Source organism: Protopterus annectens, chromosome 1.part1 (genome assembly GCF_019279795.1).
Source record: "Protopterus annectens isolate FY-2018-M chromosome 1.part1, PAN1.0, whole genome shotgun sequence".
NCBI classification, from domain to species: domain Eukaryota; kingdom Metazoa; phylum Chordata; order Ceratodontiformes; family Protopteridae; genus Protopterus; species Protopterus annectens.
In genome coordinates, this window is record NC_056726.1 from 71,575,551 (window position 1) to 71,598,261 (window position 22,711).

The following is a 22,711-nucleotide window of genomic DNA, read 5'->3' on the forward strand; positions in this document are numbered from 1 at the left end:
ACATACCTAACCAGCACCCTAACCCTAACTAACCTAACCCGCACTCAATCACACACTTGCCTGAACCCGACCCGTAACTTTCCACCACAGCACTGAAAATACTGAAGCAACAGAAATGGACAACCAAATTCTTTCCCTAGGAAAAAAATTGGTTTTCTGTTGCTTTGGCATTAGAACATTCAAAGTTTTGAAACTTCGATGTTCTAAAAAGTTCCCATAAAATGAGAGTAGTGGGATCTATGTCCGATTCCAGACCAGTAACGAGTGGTGTTCCTCAGGGCTCTGTCCTGGGGCCCCTCCTGTTTGGCATATACTTCTCAGAAGTTCAGGCAAGCACGGAAGGGCTGTGGCTGACTAAGTTTACTATAATAGAGTCTACGGCCAACATGGAGATCCTCTAGAAGGGCCTAAATGAGACTGATGCATGGTGTCAAAGCCATGGTCTCAAGCTAAATGCAAAAAAAATGCATAGTAATCCCCTTTGGAAAAAACAGAGTACCCGCAAACTACAACATAGGAGGTAATCCCCTGAAATCTGAAGAAGAAATAAGGGATCTAGGGACCCATGTAGATAGTCAGCTTTCCTTTGATAACCATGTTGCCAAAGTGGTTAGAAAATCCTTCTTTGTGACCCATCTGATCACGAAAGGGTCTGCATCAAGATCTAAGGATGCAATAGTGCCCCTCTACTCTTCCCTCATCAGACCCATTATTGAGTACAATGCACCAATTGGAATGTACCTGGCTAGACATCTCCAGCAGCTGGAGAGACCACAGAGGTACCTAACCAAGAGGAATACTGCCCTCAAACAGTTGCCCTATACAGCACAATTGAAGAAGCTAAGACTGTTCTCTGTTGCATATCGCTTTCTCAGAGGTGATCTCTATCTAATGTACAGAGCCATGTCCAACCCAGAATTGTTGAACATGCTCCATCTTAGCAAAACCAAATCTACTCGAGTTACACGCTCTAGGGATATAAACCTCAACACAACAATGAATAGAACATGCTGGAGGGATAGATTCCCTTCGTAGAGACTTCCCTTACTATGGAACAGGGTCCCGATCTACATAAGACAAAACCCCTCACTATCACTCTTCAAGAGGAACCTTGATGAGTGGATGGGTAACAGAAAGTTCACACTGGGGATCACACCAACAGCACTACTAAATAGGGGCCAAGGGTACTAGCTGCTAGTACAAGGGTCTAGGGAACTACTAAAGGGGTGGTGAATACCGCACAACTTGGCTGGCCTAATATATGCCTTCGGGCAGATAGCCTAGTACCAACCTATGAACTTATGAACCTATAATATAGACCAGTATTACTGTGCTTTAATCTGTAAAGTGTATGCTATGACAGTATTAAATGAACTGCTGTCTTTTTTCCATTATGTGTGGTATAACTTTATAAGACATTGGCATTATTATTTTATAATTCTTCATCTCTTTTTGTATATTTTTACAGGTGCCGAGGACAGAGGACAGAATTATGTAATGTGCATTGAGTGAATGCGCACAGTGCAGGACCAGTGACAGGAGAGAGGTATGGCTTCCATATGTTTATTATTGTGGCCATGGTTTTCCCTTTACTTTTAATGGCTTTTCAGTGCTTCCATTCAACACTTTTATGTCCCTGGCATCAGTAAATGCAAATATGTGCACAAGCTTCCCATAATGCAATAAATTCCTAAGTTATACTTTTTTGTGAAACTCTTTTGCTGACCTCATGATTAAATTAAAAGATGGAGGTTTTAGTATCCTGATTCATTTGGAAATGTTTATTATAAGGTGAAATTCAGTTTGCTGACACAACATATGATAGTCATCTGTGTTGTAATTCTCCTTGAAGTGAAGTTGTGTTTGTATTACAGATGAGTTTTGTATTTTTGTTCACTGGCTTGGGACTTGTTGTTGACAGTATAACCAACAGCTCCCAGTATTACTGCTGCATTGTCAGTGTACACTACAAAGAGCTCATATGCATGGCAGTGGTGTTTAGTTAACTTCATACTGTGTATGGTTTACCTATTCAGCTGTTGGATGGGTGTCTGCCATTTCACCTTGGCAGTGGTGTTGGTAGAGATGTATCACTTTGTTGTAGTTGGGTTCTGGTTTTCTTGCACTTAATTGTAGATAACATTTCATGTGGGTTATAATGAGTAGCAGCATTACATATGTTTTTGCAAATTACTGTCGGGATAAACTTTTGATGCATGCTGAGTTGCTGGACCCTGCACAGTGATGTCCAACATGAACATATGCTAATTCATGATTGGGCAAATATATATGTGTAACCTGCATGTGTAATTAGCTATAAATATGAGATTTTAAAAATATGCATGTTCATATATCTGAACATGGCCATGGTTCTATATTGTGAGAGCACAGTATAAAGCTGTGACCCTACATTCCACTCTCAATGTGCTTTCACAATACCATCAAGGTGTATCTTACTACAATCCCATGCAGTGTTTAAATGTGAGGATTCACTTCATAGCATATCTTGCAGTCTTGCAAGTTTCACATGTTACAGTTGCATTATTCTATAGTAATGCATTACTGACACCACAAGTTATGGGGGAGGGGTTCATTCAAGTATCACTGTATGCACTGAGCAATTGTGGCTTTCCCGTTGTGTTTCTGACAATGTGTACAGATTGTCTTCACATGTGAATTACTGTATTGTGTGCTGTATTTGTGCAGCAGTCTTGTGTGTGTGTGTGTGTGTGTGTGTGTGTGTGTGTGTGTGTGCGTGTGTGTGTGTGTGTGTGTGTGTGTGTGTGTGTGTGTGTGTGTGTGTGTGTGTGTGTGTGTGTGTGTGTGTTGTACAGGCATATGACATGCCATGACTGATAAACATGAATGCCTTAACCAGTATTATTTCTGCTTTCCCATGGATGTTCCAAACAGTTATGCCACTGTACAGGATGGGTTACAATTGTGAGTAGGTGGGAGGCACACAATCAGTTTTCTAAATCTTCAGAAATAGTAGCCGTTGGTGCCTTGTATGGGCATTACTACTGCACATGCCCTTGTTTCAGACCTGTGTGATGTACATCTTGATGACCTCTCTTATAATTGCATTACTCATCTATATGGGAAAATACTGTTAGTGTTAATATTGCAGGACACTACTCATGTATATACATTATGTTTCTTCTTCAATAAACATCAGAGATCTGTGATTATAGTTATGTGTGTGAACGTATCATGTCAGTATAGAAGTTACATGCTGCTGCTGACATCATTCAGTTATGTTCACATACCTTCCTAGATACCTTTACTGCATATGATTTAAGCACTTATGATACATCTGACTATATAATTCACTGGCATGTGAATTACAAACAGAGCTAGTCATAGTTTGCTTCATGTGTGTTTGTGTGCAGGTCACTGCAGGTGCTGTTCTCACATGTTACATGATGTCTCATTGTTCTGTTCTGTTACATATCTACTACACATGGTAGTACTGACAGGATTCATAGGTTTATGTTTATAGATGTTTACCAGGCCACATTAATTCTCAATAATCAAGTCTTTCCTCCAACTGGCCCCCTCTAGGGTCTTTTTTCAACTTGTTCAAGGACTTGAAACTTAAAAAAAAAAATTTGAATAATTTAACAATAAATACATAAATGGGCTTTTTCAAGGCTTGTTCAGTCTTTCCAACATACAAAGAGCCACATTCATCACAAATTAGAACGCAAAGAGGGGAGGAACTACACCCGGGTGTAATGTCTGGAATTCAGCCGGGACACAAATACTATAAAGGAAGTTATATTTAAATACTGGAACATGTTCAATTACCCAACACCATTAAAGGTGTTTAGTGAAGGGTACTTATACAAATATGAGTCATGTAAACAGTGTTACACATTAGTAATGCAGATAGTGTCACCCTGCAATCGAGAGGAGGACACATACGAGTGGATAAACACAACTGTAATAGTAAACGAGTTATGTACATCACAATTTGTGAGGAATGTGGCTCTTTTTATGTTGAAAAGACTGAAAAAGTCCTGAAAAAAGCACATTTATGAGAATATATATGAAGTAACAAAGAGTAATGATAAAATGCACTGTCAAAGTACTTGTTAAATTGTTTAAAATTTTCTTTCAAGTTTCATGTCCTTGAACAAATTGAAGAAGACCCTAGAGGGGGCCAATGGAAGGAAAAACTTGAATATTGAGAATTAATGTGGAAATTGTCATTAGAAACAAACATAACACCAGGTTTAAATAAATTAATTTCCATAGCACCTGTACTAAAACTTAGATCAGAAAACCATTTTCATATAAATAAAATACAATGTTTTTAGACCTTATAGTCTTTTACAGATAACAAGTTATTAATGGTTAATTAATTCTGTCATTGCTTTTCAGGTTTCAGTTTAAGGATGGCATGTCTCTTTAAAGTAATATAATGTTTATTTAATTACAGTTACATCCAGGGTTCCACTTCATAATCTCGAAATACTAAAATCTCGAATTTCAGTATTTCGAAACTATAAAGCTGAACCATTCAAAATTCCAAAACCCACAATCACTACTCACACAATCACGAACATACATACACCATACACCACAAAACACACACACCATTCTACCCACAGCACACAAACCTATGCTACATGTAAGCAGGGGGGCAAGCACCCCCATGTGGAGGGGTTCATATTAAAAACACAAATGTTTACTTACCCGAACACCTAAACGCCAACACGTCTTCATCGAACCGCAAAAACATCGATAGTCCTGAAGGGCGAAATCCAAAACGTTGAATCGTCATGGTTGGCCCTTCTGCGGTATAGCCCCATAAGGTAAGTGTGCGATAGTTACGGACCTTAGGGTTAGGGTGCGGGTTAAGGTAAGTGCATAGATGGTAATGTATGTTAGATTTAGTGTAGGGTTAGAAGTAAGGTTTTATTAAACATATGTGTGTGAATTATTTAGTATGTTTGGGTATAGCTTTTTAAGGTAAGTGTGCAATAGTTACGGACCTTAGGGTTAGGGTGCAGGTTAAGTTAAGTGCATACATGGTGGTATATGCAAGATTTAGTGTAGGGTTAGAAGTAGGATTTAGTTTAGGGTTACAAGCAGGGTTTTGGTTAGTGTATGTATGTGGTTTATTTAGTTTGTTTGTGTAGGTAGCATGTAGCATCACGGCATTCTACACTCACTCACACACACGCACACACAAATACACATCACACATGCACAAACACCAACAAATCCAACACTCACACTCATACTTACATACAAGGTACAAAAAACACATACACTCACTCACCTTCAATTCCAAACAGCATACCAGCCAAACACTTCACGTATGGATTAAAATGTTCACAGGTTATGATAAAAATTTCATAGGAAAAAGTATTCAACATTTGTTACTGAATAAACTATATTGTAATATTCAGTGGCTTTTTTATCTTTCAGTGGATATTTGTATTGGCACCTGACATGAAGCTTATACTCCTCCTTCAAGGACTTTTTTGTTGTTTTGGATACTAGTTTCCCAGTCCTGCCATCACACTTTACTTTTTTACTGCTGGATGCTTTGAATAGCAACTAGACCAATCAAGCACATCAAGCACAGGCACTCACTACCCAATAAAAAACAGTCAGAAATCAATGCACTCTTCTACTTCTCTCACCAAAAGCAAAATATAAACAAAAATTCCAAGCTGTCACTTATGAAGCAGTTATTAGGTTTTCTGGTGAACAGCAGTCTCCATGAAACAATGTCCCTGTGCTCCATCTCTCATGAAGAGAAAACAGAAGCACTGATTCCAAGATGATTATTGAAAGGAAGGATCGGGGCTCTCCAGTAATTGGTGGTCTTACAATAGATGTTGCAGATTTTAAAGGTAAGATGGAAAAAAATACATTAAAATCCTAAGCACTGCAGTGTGCAATAAGCAGTTAGATATGAAGCAGGGGATAGCTTAAGCTTTAGCTGTCTAGGTGAAGAGCGAATAATTTTAAAAGAGCAAGATAGACTGATAAGGGGTGGGCACTCTGTATGCTGGTTCTATGGAATACAGCGGGATGGCCAATACATTTAAATAGTCAAAGGATAGTGATTTCAGAAAATGATAATTTTGTGCTCACTCACAACAGCCAATGAAAGGGGAGAGGGGATGAGATATGTGGTTAAATTAACATAAGGGTCAGGCAGCTAGAAAGACAGCTGTGTTTAAGAACACAACAGCAACAGGGTGGGGGGGTTTAGAAAAAAATCTGTGTGACTTACAAGAGACACAGCTGTATTGTCTCTCCTTGTTCTAATATGCAATTAAAAGCAGAATACAAGTAAAACACAGTGTAAAAAAAACAAATCACAATATACAAAATATAAGTAAGGCAATAAAGTAATACAAATACAAGAAAGCAAAAGCAAACTATCTTTCCCTCACAATAATTTGTGGCAGAGTCTAGGTGAGCTTTTCAGTAAATCTTTGAAATATTTTATGTTACCCCTTAAACAGAAGGTTTAGTTCCTAGCTCCACCCTCAGTTCACAGATAATTAACCTTAATTGACCTTTTATATCTTCTGCGTGACTCCTTATTTGACCTGTTCTAATTTATGTGTGCCTCACAAGAGACACATCTGTGGTCTGTTTCCTAGTATAAATATGCAATTGAAAGCAGGATACAAGTAAAACACATTGTAAAGAAAACAAATCACAATATACAAAACAGAAGAAGACAATAACATAATACAATATACAAGAAATCAAAAGCAAACTGACCTTTCCCTCAATAACCTCAGTTGACCTGTTCTTTCTTCTGTGTGACTCAAAGGAGACACAGCTGTGGCCTCTTCCCTTGTTTTAATATGCAATGAAAACTAGAATACAAGTAAAACACAGCATAAAGAAAGAGAGTCTTTTTGAGCTTTTAGGGTGAAGTTTTGAAATGTTTTATTTTACCCCTTAAATAGAAGGATTAGTTCCTAGCTCTATCCTCAGTTCACAGATAATTGACCTTAATTGCTTCACAAGAGACACATCTGTGGTCTGTTTCCTAGTTTAAATATGCAATTGAAAGCAGAATACAAGTAAAACACATTGTAAAGAAAACAAATCACAATATACAAAACAGAAGAAGAAAATAACATAATACAATATACAAAAAATCAAAAGCAAACTGACCTTTCCCTCTCAGCAAGTTGGGGCAGAATCCGGGTGAGGTTTTTCAGTAAAGTGTCTAACATAGCTGTGCTTTTGACAGACCATACACTTTCACCCACATAATGTCATATGTGTTCCTCCTTCACCTTAAAGGGATGTTGTCAGACCTACTCCTTAATTTTGATGACTGCAATACTGGTCACATAGCTATCTTGAGCATGTATTGTCCTTATCAATCTGACAGATAAAATAGGAAAATGTATATTGTGTTATGGATGTATTTGTATATTGTACTTTGTGACAGCACAACTCACATTGAATACTGCTCACTATACCTACACATCCCCTTAGTTGGTATTTCCATACAGTGCACATGTTGAAAATGGTGCATTGTAATACATAGCGATTTTATCTAGTACTGTATTGGTTTGTTATTACAATGCTAATGATTTATGTTTACTGTCATGTTACACAGTCTGGATCTCACACCATCCCACAGATACACAAAATATGTCAGTGTGCTCAACCTCTGCAAGTGGATTCTGAATCCAAGGACCACAGAGGACATTCAGATGATGATGATGAGGGACTGGGACCATCAGAGTGATGTTAATGATGACAATCTCAATCACTCCAGCCAAAACTACCTGAAGGACCAGATCTCCTGGACCCAAATGCAAGACTTAATGGGAACATTTTTCCTGGACATGGCATAGGCCATGTGTGATTTCTTCCAGGAGATAGCAAGATCATATGAGATAATATGAGATGCTCATCTTAATCAAGGATAAGCATCTGGATTAGATGTATTATCTACGTATTCTACTCATGTTATGTTGCCACCATGGTGTATTGCTACTTTGTTTTTTGTTCAACTTGTATCCACTTATTTGTTGACCCTTCCCATATTGAAATCATGCTTAAACTGTGTACACTGTGATGCATACTCCACAATCCAGATCTTATGGGGCTACTTCATTTATCTGTAAAACAATATATTTTCAGATGAGTCTTTTCCCGTATAAAAATTGTGTCACACAGACTAACACTGCTGTTATTTATGCTGACAGAGTTACAGAAAGGAAGCTCATTTAATTCTGCACTCTGTCTGTGATTTGCCTAATCTGCATACTGTGGCCTATAATATTGTCATTTATGATTGTGTATGAACTTGCATGTGACAGCTAGGTTAAATACAGATTACAGCCTGCCACTGACCACAAAGTTGTCATATGGACAGTGTTCACCTGACTACATTAACAGGTGATAATATATGGCATGTCTGGGGCATTAAACCTGCTAACATTACTGATATTCCCCATGAGTCCCACTATGATGACATTCTCCTGTGATGATATATGCACATAGTTGCCTACTTTGCACACATCTTTGGTGCCATGCTTGCATTGCATATGCTTTTTGCCATAACTGCCATAGCAGAGAATCTGCAGGATTTTTTAACATAGGTGTGTCAGAGACTTCTACATACAATCTGCCCATCTGAGTACTGTGCATTCGGCTTTTGTGTCTCTTGTATTGTCCACTTTAATACTACTATCCTCACTTGTACATAGGCTGTGCACCTGAGAGTAGCTTGTCTCAAAGTTATGTGGCATTAACAGGTTCAACTGACATGCAAAGTGATTATTTTGCCTTATTGGTACCCTCTCATATGTAAAATCACTTGCACAGTATCACAGTAGTGCTCAGCCTAGTTTTTATGTCACAAGACAACTGTCTTGTTCCTCTAGCTTTTTTTCTGCAATGTGTACAGTTTTATTGAAAGTGGGTCTATATCACTTCATCAAATCGAATTCTTCTCATGTGGGGGGCTGTGCCCCCCACACCTCCCACTAATTATATATACCAACTCTGAGATCACACTATAGTGGAGAAAGGACAAATTTCTTGATCCTCACTGTACTGCAATCCCAGTATGAACAGTTCAATGAACAGCATGTACAATGTAAGTGCATTGAAAATGCTGTTTGCTGTACTGATTTTTTTGCTGAACTGATAAGGACCCATTGCCAGTACCAAATATCTTAATTCCTTATCAGTGTTCTTTCTGCACAACATGCCCACATAGCTTTGTATGGCTATAAATTTGTAGCCCCCAAACAACAGCCACATCTAAACACACCTCTATTATTGAGTCATATAGCTGAGTCTTGTTTCCCTCTGTGGTGTGATGTGTTGCAGAAGTGTATACCTAACTGTCATTTTGGCAGTCAAACACAGGCACATTTTGCATTCCTATTCCTGTTTGTGAGTCTGCCACCTGTTGTCATAGGTTTACATGACTACTTGCTGTTTTCCTGTTGCACATGACTGTGGTGTTTGTGTCACTTACACACAAACACCTTTCCTCCAGTCATATGTGCAAAATACAAATGCTTCAGATTATGCCACACTTGCAGTCTATGTTGTGTTGTGGACATATGTTTACAAGATGGTTTTACTCAGACATGTGTTTGTACGTGATATTTTTTCAGACATGCTGTTCATTAGTACTAGTGTCATAATGTGACTATTTAACATCCTCATAGCTTTTGGCTATGTATTACACATCTGCTCATCATGTGAATATGTTTATGTGCACCTTTGTGTATTGTGTCATCATTAGCCAGTAGCTGTACTCTGATTGGAAGACAACTCTGCCACCATGATAGCTGCCACACACATGTGATTCATATCCACACACTGCAGTGGTCATTGTGATGTTTCTACCTTTGTGGGATCTTGATTGGCATTTCATACTTTCCATGTTTCCTGCATACCTGTCAAGGAATAGGCTTGCTTATGCTCATTTGTCATGTTTGTTTGATATAATGTTCTAATGTATCTCTGTCACTTTGACCTTTCTCTCTGGCTACTTAATATCGAATGCCATTGTTGGAGGTATGCATGCTGACCTTTCAAGATGTTCCACTTTTATGATATGACGGCATGATATGTATCTACGTTGCATACCTGAACTCCATCTGGGCTTCTCCTGGCATGTAATGCCTCCTGTGATAACAACATTCCAGCCCTTCTGTCCATCTGTGTAGTATACTTATTTGGCTATTACACAATCACTTAACACATTTGCTGCAGTACTGTTGCTTGACTCTGTGCATAGATGTTGGCTTCTTGAATGCAGCATTGGGGGTTCTAGTCTCACATCTGCTTTACAATTCCTAAATTTCCTTTTGTGGATGTGATCAGCCTTGCTGTTGACTGGGTTATGGTTGCACTGCCAACAGCCTAATGGATGGATGATGATGTTTGTTGTTCATTGTGGTATACTGCAATATCGACAATCCCCATTTAGTGGCCCCTGTCACATACCTACCATCAGCCATACTCCTTTTTGTATGACTATCAAACTTTGCAATTTCTCAGCACTGCTTAGTGCATTGATAAATAATGGATTATTGTGGTGCACCATAGCAGACACGCATCCGTCACTTGTTCTTTTTCTTTCCTTGACCCATCTTGTGCAGTCCATATGTGTTTTGTTTGTGTACTTCACTTGTCCTTTATGTATATCACTGACCTTTGTCTGTCCTGTGGGCAGATTGTATGTAGAAGTCTCTGACACACCTATGTTAAAAAATCCTGCAGATTCTCTGCTATGGCAGTTATGGCAAAAAGCATATGCATTGCAAGCATGGCACCAAAGATGTGTGCAGAGTAGGCAACTATGTGCATATATCATCACAGGAAAATGTCATCACAGTGGGACACATGGGGAATATCAGTAATGTTAGCAGGTTTAATGCCCCAGACATGCCATATATTATCACCTGTTAATGTAGTCAGGTGAGCACTGTCCATATGACAACTTTGTGGTCAGTGGCAGGCTGTAATCTGTATTTAACCTAGCTGTCACATCTGCTATACATTTTACCCACCCTTTTTCCTGCCTGTATTTTTCCATGGCTTTTCCATACCATCTATCAAAAAAAAATGGGGCCTATTCCCTCAAAAAAAAAAAAATTATACATGCCCCTCTGACACTCCTTCTGACCTTCCTCTTCACTCATCCCTCTTGTGTGACCCTCTTCTTTTCCCTCACCCTACAGCTGCTTTTCTATCACTCCACTTTCTTGGGTATGTGTGTTATTTGTGTTGCCCAGACATTTACCACACACTTTGTTAGCTACAAGTAGTGCTGGTGATGTGGCCATGTAAGGCACTTTATTGCAATTTGCTGTGGATTATGATGAATTCTACAAATAAATATATATATATATATATATATATATATATATATATATATATATATATATATATATATATAGTCTCTTAATAATTTAATTGCATTTTATGATTGAATTCATAATATATTTCAGATATTCATTAGTTGCCCTAGCTTTTCTGATGTTCCTTTATGTTCTATCATTTCTTTGGCACATATTAGGGACAAATACATTTGGTTTGGTGTGCAGGTGATATACATGTCTTGCTAAATGGATTGTATCTACTTATGAACATTGTTTTTCAGCATGCAGTTTCAGGTTATACCTGATGTTGTACTGACATTACTGCTTACCTCTTGTGGTTGTGATATGCTGACATACACTTCTCAGACTGAGATGCATTAGCACATTACCTGATTTGCTTCATATCTTGTACTGACTTTGGTACACTCCACAGAGTTCCACAAATCTTTTGGAATCTGGCCCTATATCTTGGATGTACCACTCTAGAAGACAGTAGGAACTCAGAGAACCTAATGCTAAATATAACTTGAACAGTAGAAAGAATCACAGATAGTCTACAGCATACCTTCCAAAATTATGGAATAAACTTTCCTTTATAATTTGAAGAAGTCATTCAATAATCTCCTTCAAAATTAATCTTGTTAGGTATGCGGAAAATAGAAACTACGGACACAGAGTTACAAGAATCAAGATTCTTCAATGTTTGTTATGTCATAAGCTTGATGCACAGAACTTTAAGACCATATATACCTAAAGGGTTAAGAATGAATAAAAAAAACACATTGTTTTTATGTTTCAGTCTTAAAAGTACTTGATTTACATGGAGTATTGACTAAAGGATGAAATGCAGTTGTGAAAATCAAGATGTCAGAAACATATATAGGAAATTTCCATACATATTACATGTAGCAACTTGAATATGTGCTGCATTACCAAGTGTAATCTCTAGTTTGCTATTTCTGTTAACCAAAATAGCATCTAGCTACCAATCATCACAAAAGTAAATGTGATATTGTGGTGATGTGGATCATAAGGAATTTAAATTTATGAACACCATTTAAAGTATAATAAAGTGAACCATTTCTAACCTGGCTGTGATTTGCAGATGATTTATGTTAATTAATTAATAAAGCCAAAACAATGTTTTATGAATCTTAGAGGCAAGTTATTGTCCCTCTTACTGTACTCCATGTGGATGGACCTCCCACCCCCAAACTTATATAGACATATTCCAAGGTCACATAACAGTTGAAAATAAAGGAAAACTCCACTGCCAGCAAAAGTTCTTTCGCCTAAATTTTATCGATCTTCACTTGCTCAAGACAGTTGTCAGTGCACTGACATGTCCCCATTTGCAGAAAGGGAATTTAATTCTAAAGTAGACAGAACAGAATAATATTAATATACAAGTGCAGGCAAACAAAAATGACTTAGGGATAACAGAAATATCAATCCTGAATGTTTTTAAAAGTGGAAGAAAACAGTCAAATACAGCACATTGTTTTGGATAATGTGGAATTCGATGATGCTTATAAATATTTGCCACAGAAAGGGGATTCTCGAGTGAACAAATACTGTATGCGGAGCAAATTCTATTAATAGATAAGAAAGAATAAAAAAGAAAAGGAAGGATGAGCTAAAAAAAGAGAAAAGGAAAATTAAATAAATTATAAAATTTGATAACATAATGTTAAATTACATGAAACGCTGCAGAAAATATATGAAAACATTGCTTAGATGAATATGAAATTGATAATAAAGCAAAATGACACTGTGGCCTGGATTCCATAACACTGGCATAGTGACAGCGAATATTCCTTGCCATTACGCTCATGTAATAATGATCAGCAAAATCAAACCTGCCCCCATGGAATAACATCATCCCGATTAGTGGGATTTACCCAGTTCCAAATCTTACAATGTTAAGTTATTGAAGTGAATGGAGGTCTGCTATTCCAAGACAAAACAATAAGATTCTTTAACATTGCATGTTAATGGGTCTCATTACCTGTTTTGAGCTTAGTGCTAAAACTGCCTGAGGAATCAGTGTGGCCACAGAGTCTAGCCAGAGTCCATAGCCACAACAGCTCCACCTGTAAATTAACCCTGGCACTGTGGGTAGAGATACTGCCTGCAATACAAGGTGCTACATAAAAATCATGCTACATCATCATGAGGTTAGCAATGAATGACTGGTGAATGCTGTATTCACACCACTGGGGAAGACAGATGGGGATGTGGGGCTAGAGTCCACCAGGGAATTTAATTTGTTTTTAACAAAAGAAAAACACCAAAAGAAAAAAAAAAGTAGCTCAGCTGATAAAAAAAAAAAAAAATTCAAGAAAAACGATCCACCAGACCCAGTGAAAAGTGGAAACCTCATTTATTCTGTGCTTTAATCTAAAACAGTTATTTTAGTTTGAAGATGATAATAATAAATAAGGTTTCTACTTTTGTTTCACTAATTCTCCTAAAGCATGTTTTGTGTTGCCTCATGGCCTGGGCTGTGACTGAAAAGGGTCTTTTATCAGTCCACTTATCTGTTTAATAAATATCACATTACATAAACAAATAAATAAATGTGGAATTGTTTCATTGTTGTTTGGAAAATATATAGTTTAGTAAGTTTATTCTTACTTTTCTCAGTAAGTGCCACAAAATGTTTTGCAATAACCTGACCTACTACAAAGTCAGGCAAATTCTCAGTGTAATATCACATGTCAATAAAGGTGCATAAGGAATACAACACCCAACTGTGCTGTATTTAAGCAATAACCCACGCCTGGGTATGGGTAATGCTGGATTTACCCACGGTTGGTGTGGTTTGGTCACGAGGGTGAAGCCTGAGTGGCCAAACAAAGACAACCATGGGTAAATCCATCATTACCCACACCTACAAGTGGATTATTGCTATTATACAATGACATTATTTAAGGAAAAAAATACTTACTTTTCTTAAATAATGGCATTGCATAATGCCTCGGTGCTGCCCTTCTGCAGCTGTCTGGTATTCTGCAGCAGTTCTGATGTACTGCGCATGTGTATGCTTACTCAGTACATCAGAGCTGTGGGTGGAAGCAATGGAGAAAGCAAGATGTCCGTTGCTTTTTACAAAGTATCTCTCTATGTTAAAGAAGTTTAACATAGCGAGAAAGCTTTAAAAAAAGTAACAGAGAATCTCCGTTGCTTTTTTTAAAGCTGTCTCGCTATGTTAAAGAAGTTTAACATAGCGAGAAAGCTTTAAAAAAAGCAATGGAGAAAGGAAGATCTCCATTACTATTTTTAAAGTTTCTAAAAAGCAACGGAGATCTTGCGTTCTTTGTTGCTGTAAAAAAAAAAAAAAAGAGAGACTTATACTAATGGGAAAAGTCCGGGCAACCGGACCTTTTTCCATTAGTATAAGTCTTTGATTTACAACGTGCACACTGACCAATCAGCGTGCATGTTTTGGAATATTAATGGGGGGGGTCATTGTATAATACAGAGTTAGAAATGGAATATGTATCCAGCTGCATCTATGCTGGTAGAGCAGTCTTTTTAGCTTCTAGGCATTAATGATAAGTGTGATCCATATGAGCCGCATATAATACTACTGCTGAAACATTATTTCTAATGTTGGTGTCTTTCTGATAATAATTATCTAGACCAGTATTTAATATTTACCAAAAAAGATCCTTCTTTTTAATTGCAGATATTTGATGTGTGCCAGCAAATTGTATTATGACAAACTGGCAGCATAATATCAAGCACTATTCAGCACTGGTAGTTTTCTTTTCTAAAATTTAGATTTCATTGCCTTTTATGACCTGTTTATATTTCAGAATATTTAATGAGCATCAAGTTCTCATTACACTTGTAAGCTTTGTAGGTTGTTTATACAACTTTCATGTACATATTTCCAAAGGCCATTTCTGTTATCTAGTAATGTATTTGTGTCTAGTTATTATTTATTTATTCTTTTTATATATTGTGTTATTTATAAGACTAGTGCAATTAACATTTGACAAATTTGCGACTGCATTATAAAATGGCAGTCTAACTAGGATATTTTTTAAAATAACCATAGCAACCACAGGATCAAGTCAGAAGTGACAACTGCACATAGGTAAGATGAAATGCCATTTTAGACAACATTCCTACCTGAGGCTAAGTAGCAAAAGTTAGCCTATTCCTCTTAAAACAAATAAAAATAAAAAAACTCAAGATACAATTAGATGAAAAAATGAAGTCTGAAAGATTTTTGTAAGACATTTCATCTACTAATGAAAGCAGCTTAGTTGAGGAGAGCAATTTAGCCTGTGAGAATAAAGTACTGCATGAATGTAAGAATTTTCTATAAAATGATTTTTAAAGAAAAGTGATTAGTTTCTTGGGGAAGGTACACCTGCACAACAAAACAACCAACTTCTAATGACAGCTCCATTCATGAAAGCTTAAAAATCATTAATTAGCCCTGCTACCAACATTTTAACTGTTGCAACACCAATTGTTCAATTTATTAAAACACCTGCTGTATTGTGGTGTATCAACAAAGAGTTGATTATGTATATTGAACCTTTGACTATGTCAACGAGTGGATTCCTGGAAACTTCAACTCTTCATGCCTTTTTGGATAATGGTCTAAACTGAATAATCTCACAATGCTAGTAGCTTAAGTTTTGTATGATATGATGTAACATAAAAATGAGGTGGCACCAGAAAAAGGTCTGCAAGAACAATATGGGAGCAGAATTCTTACACTGGGGGATACATCGCAGAATGAGGCACTCCAAATGCAAGATCAAGCCTTCCACATCACTTGCCAGGTGGATGATTTGGAAGACATGAGACAGAGAAATAATCTCTATCTCATATGCTTGCCAAAGGCCACAGAGCCAAACACTATATATATATATATATATATATATATATATATATATATATATATATATATATTCTTTTTTTACAGAAACAGCTCCTCAGATCTTTGACCATACCATCACTCACCCACTGATCATTGTATGAGCACTCAGAGCCCTCCATCTAATCATCATCAAGGATTGGCAGGCACATCATAGTGTACTCTTTGACTATACAGACAGAGAACTGGTACTATGCACAACAAAATCGAGGTGGCCTTTATGATGTGTGCATGACTTCTTCCAAAAAGTTAGGAGGATAAGAAGGGCTTTCAGCAGTGCAATGAGTCATTGTTATGAAAATGGTATCCCTACTGCTTTTCAGAACCTGTACACATTGTTCTTAAGTTCTGAAATAAGCATCAAACTTTTGAAGACCCAGATGCAACTTTAAACTTTTCAAAAGAACATCTGCTACCTCTGTCTGTTCAAAACAATACTATTTTACAAAATAATTCAGACACACCTCTTAGAGGAAGTATTTGTAAAGTGCCTAAACATACAAGGGTACCAGCAGTCTTGAGTAAATGCACAGGGGTTGCAGATTCTAACTTAGAAGGAGATAAGTCATTCTACAATGGAATTTCCTTGGGAATGAATCAACAAATGGCCAGCCTGAGTCCCAAAACAAGGAAATAATCAGTTAAATCTGTACCCAAGGCCCTACTCAATGAAGACACAGTGGAAATGAGAAACCATTTTTCTCCTTTGCAGGACTTAGAGGAAGATGCTGCCTGCACGGGGTCCTATGACAATGAAATGGAAGTATACCTCTCAACTGTCCAGATATTTGCCGAATGTCCAAATTTATGTGTCGTATTTTTGATCTGTTTCTCATAAAATTTGTGGTTTTCTGTGAAGTCATTCAGGATTTAAGTAATTAAATAATGACAGACATTTGCTTTTCAGAGTTTATAACAAGCGTGCACATTCAAAATGTGTTATTCTATCAACCTTCTAAGTTTATAAGACTAGTATTTTAAAAATTGTTCTTATTGTAGGGATTTTATTCCCCCTCATTATTTTTGGCTTTGTCCAGAATTCTTGCACTAAGAGGTTGAGAGGTACATTGGAGGTTTTAGATAACACTGCACTGATAGATCATATGGGAGCCGAGGACATGGCCAAAAACCAATGGTATAGAAAAGTGCATCGTAATACCTAAGATAAGGATACACTCCAGAGAGATTGTAAATGGCAACCAGAGTCCATCTAAAGCATTGTTACTGGACAGTAAACTAAATGGTCTAATACTACATGTTCTTATATATACTATACAAGAGGGGTGATTGGGGTGATTTGTAATACTTGTACAAGTGTAAGGTTTTGGGGTGCTGGCACATCATCCCTAGTAAGGTTCATAGAATCAGTTGTTCTGTTAACGTGACAGTTCTGTTATTTAAAATGTATTTGAAGCCAGTCTTTAGGTTTAAGCAAACTACCTTGAGTATGAAAGAACTTTTATTGATTATTGTAATAGTTCTTGTAGGACTGTTTTCCTCATACCTTAGATAATTATGACTCATTGTGTCTCAGTTAATGTTCTTGGTTTAAATTCTAAAACAAAGCAAATAGTTGTTCAACAATGGTTAACAAAAAAACTCCGCTGATGCCACTCTTCTCCAGGAATGTAAAATGTCAAAATGCTTTACAAATTTGATGCAAAGTTTTTCTAAGCATGAGCTATATTGTAATTTGAGCACACAAAGCAAGGCCATTGTTGTTAGTATGGTTCAAACATCTCCTGGTTGTACCCTTAAAAAACAACACAGAATAGGTGAAGGAAGGAGGCCATTCCATCATAATGGTAGCTAACATATTTTTTTTATTTTATTTTATTTATTTATTTTACATTTGTTGACCGGGCTAGTCTAGCTGGATACATGTCCATTTTCAGTAGAGGCCCGAGGAGTTAGAGTACATACAAAAGTGAGCCAAAAAAAGAGAAAGAAAAAAACAAATTTACCAGCAAGGTTGGCCCAATCACTGACCAACCTTTCTTTTTTTCCTTTCTAGATTCCCATAATCATGCAGACTCCTCATTATTCATGATTAGGGCAGATTTAATTTGTTTCTGTGGATTAAATTAGGGATAGAGCATTCCCTACATCAGAGAAACATTCTAGATCTCATTATCAGTCAATATATTAGCAACAAGTTGTTAGACGATGCTGGAAAACTGATGCACCCGAATAGAGAGGACTACACTTACACAATTCCCAAGACTCTATAGTCCAGCAAAACAGACTACTGGCTTATATTTAAGGACTTTATTTCTAGTATAGCCTTTTGCAGACCATGAAGCAATCTCCTGCATGGTCACTGATCGCTCAAAGGATGGGGCAGTCCACCTTTAGCAAGATAATCTACTTATTTTTCAGCAAGGTAATGTGGTGACAGATTTATGAAAGGGTTCTTTGGCTTTCTAGAAAAGATCCCTTTAGGTTTCTTCCAAATTTTGGTTTACTAAAATTCTTTTAAGATGGAACTAAAGGGATTATATTCCACAGCAAAATACAGGTTTATGGCTTCCTTAGACATAGAACTGCAGAGCTTAGAAAAACAATTTATTTTCTAAAGCCCACTTTCAGTTCAGGCAAACCAGATTTTAGGGCCTTACATTGTTAAAAGAATATATGCTTATTCATAAAAGGCTGTGTTTGTTGAAGTATGATACAGCAAATCTATACCTTCTCTCCTGAACCTGATTGACTTCTTTGAATCAGTCTCTAGAGCCATGGACAAGGGTAAGGTTGTCCACACAGCCTATCTGGACCTTGCCAAGACTTTCAACACCATCTCCCACTCTGGAAACATAGATAAACTTACTAAGCTGGGCATTAATCCCTACATTACCCGATGGGTTGCCAACTGGCTTACTGACAGAACCCATACTGTAAAAGCAGCTGACTCCAAATCCAGCTCTAGACAAGTGACAAGTGGAGTACCACAGGGTTCAGTCCTGGGACTGTTCTTGTTTGGCATCTACTTCTCTGAAGTACAGGCCAACACTAAGGGACCCTATCTAACAAAGTTTGCAGATGACTGCAAACTGGGAGCCATTACTGAATCTGCAAATGATGTGGATATTCTACAAAAGGGCCTTACAGAAACAGATGTTTGGTGCCAGAGCCATGGGCTCAAGCTCAATGCCATGAAATGTATAGTTATCCCCTTTAGGAAAAAGCATGTACCTGTGAATTACCACATAGGTGGCAATACACTAAACACTAAAAGTGTTATAAGAGACTTAGGGACACAGGTGGACAGTGATCTCACCTTCGATAACCACATCGCCACAACAGTCAGGAAATACTTCTATGTGGCACACCTCATCACTAAGGGCTTTTCATCCAGAAAAAAAGGAGGTCATTGTCCCATTGTACTCATCCCTCATTAGACCCATTATAGAATACAGCACCCCGTTTGGTATGTACCTCTCAAGACATCTGCAAACAACTGGAAAGGCCGCAGAAATACTTCACTGAATGAATCACAGGCCTAAAGCTGATGCCCTATGCTGACCATCTAAAAAAAAAAACTCCACCTATACTCTGTTGCATATCGTCTACTCAGAGGCGATTTCTGCTTAACATACAAGGCCATGTCAAACCCAGAGCTGTTGGACATGCTACACTTAAAGAAATCCCAATCCCTCAGAAACACATCCTCCAGGGATCTAAACCTTTTCATCTCAATGAACAAAACATGCTGGAGGGATAGGTTCCTGACCCAGCGACTCCCCAGACTCTGGAATAGACTGCTCATACATGTCAAGTAGAGTGTCTTTTTGGCCCTCTTCAAAATTAACCTTGATGATTGGATGGGAGATAGGAAATTCACCCCTGGGATCACATCAGTGGTCCAGAGAAGTAAATACTGTGGGAAGAAATAGCCAGGGAATTGTTATGGCTAGGCTTGTATAGGCCCTAGGGCCGATAGTTTAATACCAACTTTTGAACCCATGAACCTAGAGTGTGTGCTCTAAGTAATATCTCCCCTGAGACTGCTCACTATACAACTGAAAAATATGATATCCCAGACAACTATCTAGAGCTTGTGGGGTGTTAAGATGGGGAGAACTGTGATAAATCCTGTAGCTATTAATACGCTGATCAGGGATTTCTACCAGAAGTTTTATGGGGGCTTCAATAAAAGTCTGGGGGATATGGCTGCCGCTCAGAAGGAGTTTGCAAAAAAAAAACTCATAAGCCGATCCTCTCCTCCAGTCATATTGCTACACTGCCTCATCCAATCAGTGCCTTGCAGGTTTGGGTCACCATGCAACAAACCCATTCAGGGTTCACACAGAGATATATAAAGCACTGCTGGATGTCAGGTTTATTCCTGTAGTGGGCTTATATCAAGTTTTTCATAGAAAGGGAAGAGTGAATCATTCCTCGATCATGTTGCTTCTTGTGTCCTTTCCAAACCAAATAAAATATTCTAAGCTGGTATCTAATTCCCTAATTAACACTGATTTCAAAGTATATGCACAGGTTCTTGCAGACTGGCTAAGCCCTATATTTCCTGACAATATTTGCTATGCAAGCAGGATTTATGAAAAGGCAGCTATAGAACTGATTAAGTCTGGATCCTCATTCTATACATACAGGGACTGAAAATGTACCTAAGCCAGCAGTGCCTTTCCTGCTAGACTTTGAGAAGGAGTTCAGTTTTATAGACTAGGATTACTTATGGGAGATACTGAAGTTTATTAATGCACCAGAAAATTTGTTATGTTTTATCCAAGCTTTATATGTGAGCTGGAAGCCTGTAGTTATAGCTGACAATGTAGTATTCCCAGCACTTCCTCTCTTGTGTGGAACTTGACAAATATACAAATAACCAAGGACAGGGAATTAGGTCCTGGATTTCACAACTCCCCCCAAAATATTTGGAGCTCTGCATGCCAAAGTGGAGCCTATTTAGTATGCATTTTACTGTTTTGCTATTAATTAACCATAATGTGGACAGACATCTAATCTGGGCTAGGCTAGAGCCAAAAATAATGAGGACAGAATCACCCTGGGCCATTGTTTGGCATGCAAACAAGTTTCATAAGGAACTTAAAATCTGGCATCCTCTTTCTGAAACTTGGGCACATATGAAACATTTGTCCAAGAAACCCAGTATAAACTCTCTGGAGTTCTCATATTCCTTTGTAGGGATGCCCCATGCTTTTAGCTGATGAGCATCCACTGCAACTGGAGGGATGGGTAACAAAGGGCATTCGCTGATTAGAAGACCTAATGCACAAGATTGATGATGAGCAGTTGCTTCCTTCTATTTCAAAATAAATGGGGGCTATAAACAAGAAATTACTGGAAATACAAAATCCTCAGATATTCCACTCTAAGATACCCATCAACACCTATATCACACTACAGGTACTAGAAAAAGACATGGGCTTAAAGAGGATAGTTAAAATGCCAAACCATTCCACAGATGTGTAAGTATCAATTTCAGTGAGTAATTGTAAGAGTTAAAAGTTGAATATAGTCAAGACTGGTATTCATAATGGTGTTCTGTTCTGTTTTTTCCACAGCTGCTGCAGAGCAAGTCTTGAATGTCAGGTCCCATGCCACGGGTTTAGTAAGGATGTGAATGTGAGAAGCATGTGGTATGTATGCATCAGAACAGTACTGTCTAAATATTTTAATAATAATAATACTTTGTATAGTAATTTTGTAGCATTAAAAGTTAAGGACCGCTTAGTTGGTATTTTAATAAAGTGGTATCAAATTGAGCATGCATATCCCAGCTGTAAAAGAAACTATGCATGCTTTAGTCTGTAGCATAAAGCAATGATGCCATATTCTCAAATAACAATGAGCATACACCTCTAAACTGTAAAAGGAAAGCATGCATGCAGTAGACTGCAGGACAAAAGAACAGTACAGCATTTGAGAGTAGTCATCAGTTGTGGGCTCAAAAAACACACTTCCCAGCTGTACAGGTTAGGTTTTCATCATTATTGGAACGTAACTTCATGCCTCTATACCAGTGGCACAAATGACCTCCTGTAAACTGTAATCAGTATAAGTGGAACATGCATATGTGCAATATATGTGCACATCAAGGATTGGTGGCTGCAGTCTATACTGTAGTCTGCCTCTGTTATGAATTGGGTAGTTGTAAAAGTTAGGAAGAAACTTGTTAGGAGTTTGTAGTGTTAAAAGTAAAGGTAACAGAAGAGAGTCAAATAATTGTATCAGTGTTTTGTATGTCACATGTGAAGTTACTAATGTTCTCCCTTTTTTTCTCTCAATCCAGCCCCTTTCTCTCTATTTTTTTTACTTTTTAATTTTTTGTTTCTCTCACACCACAGCAGAGTAGGCCTGTCCCACGGGATTCACCTGCCCCAACTCTACTGGCTACAGCACCATTGCCCAGCAAATCTCATGCACAACCTGGTAGCACCGCCTCTGCTGCCCCTGCACTACTCAGCCCCTCAGGTAGTTC